Source organism: Bombus bifarius, unplaced genomic scaffold (genome assembly GCF_011952205.1).
Source record: "Bombus bifarius isolate JDL3187 unplaced genomic scaffold, Bbif_JDL3187 scf7180000008047, whole genome shotgun sequence".
Classification (NCBI taxonomy): Eukaryota; Metazoa; Arthropoda; class Insecta; order Hymenoptera; family Apidae; genus Bombus; species Bombus bifarius.
Genome location: NW_022884413.1, coordinates 869,436 through 882,289, shown reverse-complemented (window position 1 = coordinate 882,289; position 12,854 = coordinate 869,436). Strand labels below are relative to the sequence as shown.

Genomic DNA, 12,854 nt, shown 5'->3' with positions numbered 1-12,854 from the left:
TACGAAAGAAAAGGTGTAAAGTTTTTCAACTATATTTACAGCAAAGGACATTATCAAAAAGTTAACCTTGGTGTGTAGCTCTAGCCGAAGGCTACAAGAAACAGCAATAGAAATCTATTTATAACTCTTTCGTTTCTAGACTTTGCAACCCAAAACAAAATTTATATTCAAGGGCACAATAATATGCACCTGTCCTTGTTTTGTATTTTTGTTTAACTAAATTCTATTCTCTTCGTAACATTCGATCTCCAGGTCACGGGTATACAAAAAAGAAAAGATGTAGAGTTTTTCAATAGTTCTACCTCTCAATTATTGTAGAAAACAAACATTATTAACAAAAGTATATTGATAAGGGGAGGACTTTTCGATTAATTACACACGTTTGCGAGTTCCGTGCCGCATTTCGAGTGATTTCCATTCCGTAAGACCTGCGCAGGTTTGTCAAGACGCCTCCGCGTGCGTTTTGCGTCCATTAATTACTCGGCCGCTTTTGTTCTGGCGGAAGTTCGTCGCGCGAAACGGGTCTTAATCACCCTTACGACGCCGACCGTGAATAATTAACGCGTCGTTGCGGCAAGGTAAACTGCTTTCTCCTTTCTCCTTTCTTCGCCGACTCCTGTTTTTTCTTTTTCATCGTCTTCCTTCGTACGCTGATAATAGCTTACTTTTCTGGCCGCCGGCTAATCCAATTTGCCCCCGCGAGAAGCTTCGGGTTAACATCGTGTAGCCCGAGCGATTTATGAACGTCACGGTGGAAGGAAACGTAAACGAGCGTGTATGGCGCGCGTGTGGGACACCTTGGTGTGAGAGCTTGACCAGCAAAGCGTCTAACGAGACAGCGGTATTTATGCGATACGGTTCTTTTTTTGAAGAATAAGAGGATTTACGGAGGAGGAGGAGGTTTTGTTTAGTCATCTTGGCATTAACCATACTTGGTTTTCTCTTCTGTTTTATTTTTGTTTTTAACGTAAAATAGCAATATCGTCGCTAAAATTACGAAACCAGTGAAAACGACGAGTATTAGCTTTCTTTTCGTCGCGTACTTGCAAAATTGAATTACGTATACCGTATGCCTATTTTAATTTCATCGTACCATTTTAATTCTTTTTCAATTCGCATTTCTCTTAGCTATCGAACGCTGTTTAATGCAAATCCCACAAACTATTATTTCCCGCCGCGATCCCAAAGAATCAACGCTAACCCTAATAATCCCTTCGTCATTATACGAAGCAGCTGGAAAGGTATTTCTGCGCGCTCCAACTAGTTCAACTATTTTCTATCGCCGTTTCTGATCCCGTAGCCAGCCCTCTATTTTCCAGCCGCGGCATTTTGTGGTTTCTAACGAGTACGATTAACGCGTTATTGCGCGATTCTCGTGAGATTGTACATACCGTTCTGCCACGAATCACGATGGCTCGATCGATATCCGCTTCCGATTCAGACGGAAGAGTCACAGGCGTTGTTCACGATCGCTACAGCGACGCTCTCGCTTACGGTGGTTTACGCCAATTTCGAGATACACACGCCACAGGGATATTGGAACGCCGCTAATATAGCGACCAGTCGCCGTGCACACGCCTTGGAGAACGTGCTGTCGCGGTTCCCAATGGAAGATCGGTGTATCTGTAGAGAAATCGAGGACGGAGCACGCGTTTCGTCAGGTCTACTCGATTTAATCGAATTTGTTTCAAATGGAAAGCAGTAGAGGCGTATAAAGTGGCATAAGTTATAGTCTTATAAATTTACGAGAAATTTGATGTTGCATAGAGTGCATATAACGCAAATATGTACGCGAGTATCCTGGCTGCAGTACATTTCGCAATATCTGGGATTATATACTTTTGGGGGAAAATAACTTTCCAAGTTCTATCTCTCAATTATATTCTTTCTTCTTGTTTCGTTCTATTAATAACATGATATTTATAAAAGTTATATCAAAATTATAATTTATATCGATAAACAAGACTCTATTGGAGCACGCATGATTACATGCATCGTTAAGAAGAAAGGAAGGAAAGAAAAGTGAGAAAACATAAAGAGCGGAATAAAGATGCATCACGAGGAGCGAGGAATTTCATTTTGCCTTATCATTCGTGAAAGAACGTAATAATGGTCAGTGAGCCAGGAAACCGCATTTAAGAATTTATCTTGTTACACTCCAAGTGTGAACCGTCGTAATTACGCGAAAATTATGCAGCGCGATCCTTCAGACGTATTCGTTCGACCTGGTATACTCGAAATTTTCTCTGGTTAATCAACGTGTTACCAGAGATACTTTAAAATGTTGCTTTAAACTGGAAACAAAGTTACGAATATTTTCCAACAATCTCTCGGAGTAGATCGAGTAAAAGTAGTTCGTCTTTCAGTTCCCCTTTCTTCGAAAAACTTCGAAATATTTGCCCCTCGACAAAACGATTCCTGAAACTTCTAAAATACTAACTCTTTCATTTCTGTATGTACACCGATTTTTTTTTTTTTTTTTTTTTTAACAACGTTGATACACTTTCGGGATTAAGTTAGAAAGATTTACCAAATGTCCAGCTGGATAAATTGTAAAGTACAAATTAAATACTAAAAAAAAAAAAAAAAAAAAAACTATCAGGCGTTCAAAGAAGCCCTACTTTATGTACTTCGTTCTTCGAGAATCTTCGAAAAATATTTGCTTCCAAAGAGAATAAATTTTTCTCAAAGAAATTGCTTTCCTGATTTGTTGCAATTTATAAGATATATATTAATCTCTATATATCTGGATAGACTATAATATTTTAAGTAAGATGAACTTTTTTACTTTCGTATAAATCACAATATCTTTAAACAAGATTTATACACTATGAAGTTTCTGAAGGAATATCATCATTATCATTATCGTCACTCTTGTTCTACCTTCAAGAATTTTCCAAATATTTTTCTCAAACAAATTTAAACAAAAAGCGGCGTTATTTTCACGCGGTTTTCTTTACCAAGTTTGTTTTAGTACCAACGTTTAGAGATTAAACGTCATCGCGCTGTTTGTACGATATTTCTTCGTTATTTCAAACACGCAGGAGCGTCATTTCCTATTCACGCGCTGTGCCGCTTCGTGATTTATCCACGGTTCTCGGCGACACGCTAATTCCTCTGCTTAAACCCGCGTTCGATCATTTATACACCCCCTTGCTACGTGTTTGCTGTATAACGACAGCAAAATCTTCGGTTCTGGCCTTAATCGATGTTCGTCAGTACGTTTATGATGATGCTACGGATTATCGAGTGAAATCACATAGGAAAGTTATGTAATCCTTTAGGACGTTGCAAAATTGAATTCTCAATCGATATCGCTACGTCAAACTCAATCGCAACAGTTTCAAACAAATTTCAGATACTTGCATAGATCGTTTCGTTTCAAACTGGCGAATATTAATTTAATCACTCTAGTTTCTGATCTTCATTTGTATCGTATAGATCGCGTATTCGATCCTTGTTACGTGTTACAGTATTGTAGTATCGTGGACAGATTGTTTAAGATACTCAGAAAAATACAGGTGAAGAACGGCAACACATCCAAACCAGGTGGCTGCTGAAGCGTGCAAAACTCTCATACAAAGAAGACTAAAAAGAAAACATCCCACTGACCTCACTAAAGAAATAAAATAGTCAAACTCGAGGATGGTATCCCGCTGGGGGTAACCATCCACGTGTTATTTAGCAATAAAGTTAGAAAAATTTACCAAATGTCCAGCTGGACAAATTGTAAAGTACAAAATAAATAATAATAATAAAAAAAAGATTGTTCAAGAAATAAACAATGTTGCGAGAAAGCCTAAGTGCGGAGAAGCCAAAAGAGTCTGGAAACTTCAATGTATCGAGCGGTCCATCAGTGTATCGTCGGTCCTTCGGTCGAATAATTACGCGGAAAAAAAGGTCTACGTGGCCACGGTCGCGTAGAACGCGTACATGGCGAGGCTATGAGAAAAGACAAAGGGATGCTTAAGGGAAAAAGACGAATTAACAGGCAGTCGTCAGTTGGGAAGTCAAAGCGTGGCCAGCGTTGTCAGAGAGTGTTGTCAGCGTTGTCGAGGAGGGTGGTCCGCGTGGAAGAGAGCGTTGGAAACATTGTGACGAGAGTTGTAAATTAACTATTCAGTTGTCTTAGTCATAGCACATTACTGTATTTAATTCAATAACCATCGTTTCCTGTTTAATTCATTTTAAAGAAATAAAAAAGTCCTACAGTATTGAATTCTGCTTTTCAATATCGTAGCTATGTAAACGTTAGAATTTCGCTTATTCACTTTCCTGGTGCATATGATTCCCAATACAATTTGATATAATACAGCATTATGAGACACAGAAGAAGAGACACAAAGATCTTTCGTGCGCACGCATTACACGATCGAATTACACGGATAAATAAACTCCGGTATCTAAAAAACTAACACATCATCCATAACCTGCTGACGTATGTATATGACATTCGAATTAATCCAAAATGATCCAGCACGCTCGATAAATCATCGTACACGCTTGCGCAAACCTCAAATACACATCGTTTCCTGCGGTAGATCCATTCATCCTTCCATCGTTATCCCCCGGGCATCTCTCGTTCTCCACGCATTCATCAACGTATATAGTACACGTTTCTCAGAATTGACGAGTTCTACGTAGCAGTGGAAATTAGTACGAGAGTACCATTCGACGTGCGATCAGCAAAATAAACCCGGTTTGCACGCGTAACTCCTTTTCCGGCTGGTCGCACCTTCTGTCTAACCCTCGTTCGCCAACGTCGCCGAAACGATAACGTAACAACGTATTACGACGTGTAAACACAGAAGGACAGAGATCCGGCGCGTGGAAATGAGCGAAATAATCCCCACGGCTTACGTTGCTTTAAGATTTCGCGAAGCCACCGGTCGGCAGCCTCGTAAATTTCCGCGGCTCAGCACATAAATTACACCGTTTCGCTATCTTCTTTATTCTCCCGTCGTATTTCCGTCTATTCCGTGACTCGTTATACGACTTACGTCGTCTCGCAACAACGATCGAAAAGATGCGACGTAATTCGGTACGTTCAGGGCAACTAGAGGCGTTTACGGGAGAATCATATTTGATTATTCTGGTTTTGCTCCGAAGATTTCGAAATATTGTTTCTATTTAAGAGAGACGGTATTTAGTATCTCGTTCGTAAAAATTTGTGTAAGTGAATTTTATAGTTGAGAGGTGTTTCAAGCTTTTTGTTCGAAGAACTCTTTTGGCATCGATGAATTTCTCGATGTATTTGTAGATTTTTAAGGAAATACTTAAGCAGTTGAAGAACAGATTTACAGTAACGATTATATTTCCCAATATAGTAGCAGCTTGAATTTAAATTAATCTTTCATTTCTCTAGCATTAATGCAATTGATTGAGAATTATATCGGTAACAGATAATTCGTTGCTATTCCGCGTAAAATAGCGTTTCGCATATATTGTCATAAAAAGCTCGATACATTTCTTGTAGAAATAACAAGCGTGTCTGGAAATGGGAAATAATTACAATTTGCAGATTAACTAGTTCATTATGTACCAAACAAACGATGACACACATTATTATACAATATTTAACACAATATTAAATACTCGTAGATGATATACGATTAGGAAATACGTAAATGATATAAAACGATATAAACGATATTTCACACTGTCTTGCTGTTTCAGGAATAAAAAAGACGAACAAAATGGCTTTGAATTCTTCTAGAGGAGGTGCTATCTTCTGAATGCACAATGAAATCACATGGCACGAAATAGAACTGCTAGCCCAGAACACCCAACAATCTCACCCCCAAACCATCTCTGTGAAATCGCCGCAACAACCTTGCCTTCTTGCCAAGCTGAACCATTGCCGCGTAAATTGTCCCATCTTGCCATACTCCTTTGCATATAGCGTTTGCCTGCAAAAACTGACAAACGCTTGCCAGCAAGTGCGGGAGACGCGTCAAATTGCCAGACTAAGTTACAATTCCGGCGTTCTTTGCGTCAGAATTCTCCTTTTGAATCAAAAGCCTCGAATTAATGGCACCAACAACTCGATTGCACCTGCAATTTTTTTCTCTCTTTTCGTTCTTTTCCGTGAAACACGCGAAAAATTCGCGATCATCGTTTAACCATCGTAATTAACTCGTAGCAACTGCGAGAATATCCAATTTTTTTTTTATCACTGACCAAGTTGAACAAAAAAAAGAAGTGATAAAAATTCGGTGGCAAAAATGTAATGAAACGATTCGCTGCAATATCGCCGCGGCTATCGGCGGATATTGAAAGAGAGGAGATGAAATAAACTCGTTTCCTATCTTCTTTTCTTTTTTCATAAAAAGTTACGGAGAAATTAACGCGCGAAGGTGATCCAGAGTAACGATGCTAACTCGATTTCCCGATTTGTTAATGATCAGTTCTGTTCCATTATTTACATGGATTACGATGATTATAATCCGAATGTAGGCTATGTTTCAATTTTTAATCCCGAATTTTTATGCTTGAGTTGGTATAACCGAGTAGCAAAATCGATTTATCTGATAGACGATATGTAGGATACACCTTTTTCTAGGGAAATTTAATTATGAGGAAAACGAAACTTTGTTATATGAAACTGGAAGCAGAATCGTATCTACCGTTTTCGATATTAGATACTTTTTTGATAGAAATGAAACATAATCGAACCAGAATCGGTCGAAAAACGTTAATAAAATAAGAGCGAGCAAATAAATGGTAATAAAATAATTGTCTGAAACAGAGAGAAAATTACAGAGAGAACAAATTTTTTATTTAAAAAAGTACAATGTAAATTAATTTTAAACGTTTATAGAATAAACTGTACAGAAACGAATAAACGCGTTAACAAATATTATGTATAGCTCGTCGATTTTTTTATGTCGCATAAGCGTTATAGTAAAAGATCGTAAATCGAATGTATCGAAAGGTTGAAAGGGATTAATTTCGGTTTGTGCTTGTGTGTAGGTTTGCAGAATTTGAACGCAGGAAATGTGTAATTGCGCTCCAACATACGGAACGTATCGCTGAAGCGTTAAATTGTATTCTCAAACTGCATTTCCACGCAAATTACACGGGCATGCGATATCATCTTTCGGGTGACTTTCTTGCGGAGACAAAACACGGCACACTCCGCGCTTGGCAACGCCAACAAAACCTTTTATAATTCACGGATTCTATGATGGAAAGCAAATCTCTGTACCGTCTGAGAGATGGCAATCCTCGATACGAAAACTACTCAAGAATTCGTAATATCTGATATCTTTATTATTCTCGAAACCTAGTTAAGGAATTCTTGGTCATTTGTATCTCGAATCTGAGATACAATAATATACGAATGATATCACGTTATTACAATATTTGAAGCACCGAAGTACTGAAATCTTCAGAATTAATAGTTTTTAAGAGGTAGGAAATGTTCATGAATGTTCAGAATTCGTGATATTTAATAGCGTAATGCTAGAAATACCAGAAACTCTGAAATTCTAATGTTATACTTTGTAATTGAGAATAAATTCAGAGCAAGTTATCAACTGTAGTATCTGTGAATTAAACACATAAATAATCGTGAAAAGTTACTTGAAAGTTAATTTTAATTATATCGATTCCAAATCTTGTGCAAAGATATAACTTTGTTACAAGCATGTTGTTTATTTTTAGAAAAATTATTCAAAGTTAACAAAAACGCATAGTAAACAAGTTATACCGTACTAGGATACAGATGGAATAAAAGTCCAACTCGAGACTACTCCCTCGAGAAGCTCGTTCGACTCAACCTGAAGCACAAGGAAATCATCAGAATCTTAAAACCATTCCCTGACGACACTCTTACGTCTCGCGTTTCCTTCTCATTTCTCTGCATCGACGTCAAATTACCACGTAATTTGCGTGAAGCGAATCAACCAACATCCCAACGACGAACCATGTGAAATGCAACGCAAATCCCTGCAGGATGGTACCCGGCAAGATTCGCAGCTTCGACTTTCGCCGAAGGCAGGTTAATTAAGCGAGCAAAAGACGCGCTCGAGTGGCGTTATCGAGGCGTTAGGTTTGTGTCTGCAACGCGAACAATAAACCACGACAGAGTCTAGTCTCAAGTCAGTGTATCGCGTGGCATACTGTTATTTCCCTGGTACTATATTGATTCCGGTGAGTTCACAATTACGCGACCCAGCCGCTGGCTTTCAGTATCTTCCTCTCGACGACGACCTTTCTTTCTCACGTTCCATCCAGCCCCATCTCTTCGCTAGCTTGTCGCTTTTGTGGCCGCGACTTCAACGATGTGACGCTCGATTTCAGTTTTCGAGCTGCTCTGTTTATGAATATACATCACTTGCAGCGATGAATTTCCCGGCAAAGTACACCGAGGCACGTCTAATTATGCGGCCAGCCTTATCGTCTGGCTGGCTGGCTGCTCACAGTGGGTGGGATTAATTACGATGATCGTTTGCATCTTACTCTACGTGTCTTATAACACGTGTGTTTTAAATGAACGAATTTTGGATCTTGCAGATCGCAAAATCGTTAATCAGATTGAAATTCCTTATTATTTTCGGGGCAAACTGGAACAGCTGGGAAATTCCTAGCAAAATTTAATTCATCACGATATAACGTGACATGGTATTTCGAGGATTTGATTTTGCCTTTACTCGATTACTATTCCTACGTCACCGTGTCGTTCGAATGGACGGAGAAATGGTAAAGTTGTATAAGTACAAAATGATAAGGAAAATGAAACTGTGTCAATGAACGCTGTATTTGAATGGGTAGAATATTGGAGCGTTGCTAGCAAAAAAGCTGCCTGTCTGCTGAAATGCGCGATTTTATCTGAGCTAGGGTTACTTCCGTTCGATCATGTGTCCTGGTGGATATGATGATCGCATTATTTTTTTTTTACTAATTGTGCTTGAAGCGCTGGGCGTGTCGAAGCGAGCGAAGAAACGTGTTTGCAGGGGTGAAAGTTTTGGAAGAAGCGTTGACAAAAACGGTTAGAGTTCTCCCTTGTCTGGTTAATCGCTGATTGGCTCTGAGTACGTGAGATGCGTGGGTTAATAAAGCTAAATCCATACAGGCGTCTGCCTGTCCGCTGATCGTCTGATTGTCCGCTTATAGATCAATTACTATCTACGATGAAATTTTCCAAAGTCAACGTACATTGACACGTGGTACAACGACAATGTTAGAATTTCTGTCTGATCGTATCCTTAATGATAAAAATTGAAAAAGGGAAAAAGGTTATTGCACGTATAAATTTACAGAGGTTCACAACCATTCTTTTCTTAAAACGAAACATTTGGTTTCAAAAATATTCACTGCAAAATTATGCTACGATCATTGGTTGATCATATCATAGGAATTGTCCAAGTTGTTCATTGATTTGACATGCATCATACCAGCAATATTATCGTATCACGAGATCGGCTTAGTGTACGGGTATAGAAGTAGCAAGCAAACTTCGGCGTTTGCTTTGGTAACAGTGGTAGTGCTTGGTTTCGGATACTTCCGGTTTCGAAGGATACAACAAGGATGGATAGAAGTTGCTGAAAGGAAAATATAATACAAGTTCGTAGTCAGGTAAGTATGGAGTTTAGAAGGTTCGTTAGTCAGTCTATATGAAACATAATCTTCGCAAATGGAGTAAAAATTATGAAGAATTGTAACGATGTTTACGTAAAAGCTGAATTTTAACGAAGTTGGAAGTCGTGTTCCCGTTTTATAGCAGATGATAAATGTTACGTACTCCGTGATGAAAAATGGGAATAAACAACTAATCACTTGTATATACATCAAACAATTTTTCATTCTTTATTTTAAATATTCTAAACAAATTTATAAAGATTACGCATAAATTTACTTCTGCGTACTACGATCTATAAATTGATACTTTTCGCAAGTTGAAATATATATCAAGAATTGATACGAAATTGATAAATCCAAAAGCAGATAGCGTACTTTTGTATCTTTTCTTTCGTAAACGAATTTTATAGTTTAAATATATTTTCAAGTGTATTTGTTAGGTGTGTAAATGACGCTGATTTATTAGTTGGAAAAAAAGATGAATGATACGACGAGTACTACATTCGTACCATTTATTTTCAAACAATACTACGGTCATGTGTATTTAACAATTGTGTTACTATTTTTAATGGAAATGTACAATTGTTTTGACAATTGACTTTTCCGAAACATTGTCACGAAGCATCCTCTATAAACCTCCATTCACCTGTCCCTTTCAAATTGTTAATAACAAAAAAGTATTATTTTTTTATTTTTTTCAGTCATTTATATATAGTAATGGACCTAGTTGTCTGCTAGAATCTTTGGTTTAGTATTGAACACATATCCTATTTATCTTTCTTATATGTCTAATGTTTGTTATATGTAAACTACTGTCTTATGACCTATATATGTCTTTTTGTCTTTAACCTGTATTTGTTATTATAATACCTTAACTTATATATGTATATATAATTTATACTGTATATTATATAGTATATGTATATCCATTTTGTGTATTTACAAGGACGTATTTGTTAGACTTGCTCGACTATGGAGTCTGTGTCTGTTTAGTTCTACTCTTTCATGCAGAAGGCTCTTTAGGGTTGCTTTGACGAAGTTTGCCAATTCCCATACTGCTTTCTCTGTATCCGCTGTTAGGATTTGCGTCAGCTCTCTGTTCTCCAACCACCTCGGTCTAATTTCTTTGTAGATTTGGACATTTAGTTAGAACATGATTCATATTTTCCTGCTCTACCTCTTTGTATAGTCTGCATTCGTAGATTTCTTCTATTTTGTATTTGCACTGCTTTTCGGTTCTTGTAACCCAGTCTAACTTCCCGAGTAATCTTGCTTGTTCGATAATTTGCTTCACTGCAAGTGGGATGTTCATATTCGGCTAATTAAGTTTCTCCAGTTCATTTTTACTAATGGTTTTTATACATTTTGCCATAGAACGAGTTTAGCACTCTCCTTTCATTCTTATCGCGAAACTTTTTGCAGATTTGTTCCGATAGTCCTTTTTGTGTTTCTACTCGCACCTTTATATTTAATAGGTTTACATTTTCTCTATCGTACCGCTGTAACTTAGTTTTCAGCTGGGTGGCCCAATTCCTCCTTTCGTCTGGTGACTTTCTGTTTAATAGTATCAGTTTTTCCAAACATCTTCTTGGGTAGCTTTGTTCTGTCATATTTGATATTTTTGTCCACTATTTCGTTAGCAAGAAAAACGTAAATCGTTAGCAAAAGCTCATAGAAGACTTTCACGCTAATAAAACCGAAGAACGCGCTGCAATCGTGCCATCTCATTCCACGTTCCACTGTCATCGTTTCCATTATCCAGTTCTCTTTTGTGAAAAACAAGCAACCGCTCCAACAAACCAGCAAACTGCCGTGAACTCGACAATGAACAACATCTACTTGCCAAGTTTCATTAAATTCAATTCCATTAGAAGCGCCATACGCGCCAAGTAATCGACTGTATTGTCGAAAACGATCGGTAGATGTTTACGCCTCGAATCGCGCGCAACACGACGAAATCGATAATCCAGGTCGTAAGAGAACAGATACGGAAGATCACCCTTAACCAGTCCCTTCCACTCCCCCCTTTAACCCAGCGCGAGGTCTCTATGCAAATGTAATCATATTGTTTCGCGAAATGGCACGCCAAGATTATCCTCAATAGCAGCCCGCCGTACAATGCTTAAGTGATGTAGCTGTTTATGAAGTGCCTTCCAAGATTTGCATATCGACCAAGTGTGTGCGGATTACGCGTTTCTCTCCCCGTCTTCTATATTCCACGAGACTCGCGCTCTTGCGCCGTGTGAATTTGCATCCCTCAGAAGCAGGTAGGTTAAGGCAAGTACATTTACCAGAAGATGACTAGGCAAAGTAACGCACGTCTGATTGGTTATTTCGCACTGATCACTGGATACAATTATGCAACGATGAATCTAGTACTAATTACGAGAAAGTATGATAATTATTGTTAGCTATTATAAAAACATAATTAATTATGCGTGTATCTATGATCGTTGCTTCGATCGAGCGAGCCACATTTATAGGGAAAGTCCTTGTAGAAATATAGCTTAATTTAATTTGTAATTACTACTGCAAGTAAAAATTAAAAAATCGTTTATAATTAATCCACGCAACACAATTAGTTATATTTGCGAGCAAGCATTCCCCTGGTTATACGCTCGTTACTTTATGTATTATACTAATGAGAGGCGTTTTGCTTTTATCCTCCATATATTTCACGAAATTTATATGGAATAACATTCCATTGAAATATACCACAACGAAACTAGCGAAAATTATTTTTCATTGAAATATTCGACGATAAAAGTACCAGAAATCATTTTCAATTCATATCCACAGCTATATAATACGCAGCCACGACGTGATTTTATCAAACAGCCACAAATCTACGGCACAGACAGCATCATTGTGGCGCACAACAATGTGGCCCCATTATATTGTCAACACTGGCATTAGCTTCATCAAGTACAAATATATCTCAACACCTGTCTATTCAGCTCAACGGCAATTCGTAACTTACGATGCGTATTATTAAATTTCAGCTTCTATTAATTGACATAATTATCGTCTAATTTTCTACATATATACTTTAATGTACCAAGATTCTTATTTAATTAGCACACTAACAATAAGAGGATTTAACGATCGTGGAAATGAAAAACAAAGTGTATTTGAATATTCATTTGGAAATAAACTAGCTTGAATGTAAAATAGCGAAATTATATTTGTATTGTTTCATAGAGTCATTTCGAACCGAAGAGCTTTTTGGCGTCACAAAACAAAGTGAATTGAATAAATTACCTTGCAACTTC

The 12,854-nt window shown here is 37.8% G+C and overlaps 1 protein-coding gene across 2 annotated transcripts in view; it reads right to left on the bottom strand.

Moving 5' to 3' along the window:
* The window catches only part of LOC117207855 (connectin-like), a 342,185-nt gene that overhangs the window by 139,396 nt on the left and 189,935 nt on the right, over positions 1 to 12,854 (bottom strand). The window lies entirely within an intron of this gene.